The sequence below is a fragment of the Simochromis diagramma genome, unplaced genomic scaffold, assembly GCF_900408965.1.
Source record: "Simochromis diagramma unplaced genomic scaffold, fSimDia1.1 OVJJ01000387.1, whole genome shotgun sequence".
Classification (NCBI taxonomy): Eukaryota; Metazoa; Chordata; class Actinopteri; order Cichliformes; family Cichlidae; genus Simochromis; species Simochromis diagramma.
In genome coordinates this window covers 266,692-267,380 of record NW_024387152.1, presented here as the reverse complement: position 1 = coordinate 267,380, position 689 = coordinate 266,692, and positions in this window count along the sequence as shown.

Genomic DNA, 689 nt, shown 5'->3' with positions numbered 1-689 from the left:
CTCTCTCTCTCTCTCTCTCTCTCTCTATCTATCCATCCATCCATCCCTCTCTCTCTCTCTCTCTCTCTCTATCTATCTATCTATCCATCCATCCATCTCTCTCTCTATCTATCTATCTATCCATCCATCCCTCCCTCTCTCTCTCTCTCTCTCTCTCTCTCTCTCTAGCTATCCATCCATCCATCCATCTCTCTCTCTCTCTCTCTCTCTATCTATCTATCCATCCCTCCCTCAAGATCCCTCTCTCTCTCTCTCTCTCTCTCTCTCTCTCTCTCTCTATCTCTCCCTCCATCCATCCATCCTCTCTCTCTCTCTCTATCTACTCCTATCTATCTATCTATCTATCTATCTATCTATCTATCTATCTCTCTCTCTCTCTCTATCTATCTATCTATCCATCCATCCATCCCTCTCTCTCTCTCTCTCACTCTCTCTCTCTCTCTCTCTCTATCTATCTATATCCCATCCATCCATCCATCCCTCTCTCTCTCTCTCTCTCTCTATCATCTCTCTCTCTCTCTCTCATCTCTCTCTCTCTCTCTATCTATCTCTATCCTATCCATCCATCCATCCCTTCTCTCTCTCTCTCTCTCTCTCTCTCTCTATCTATCTCTCCATCCATCCATCCATCCATCCATCTCTCTCTCTCTCTCTCTCTCTCTCTCTCTCCTCTCCTATCTAATCCATAG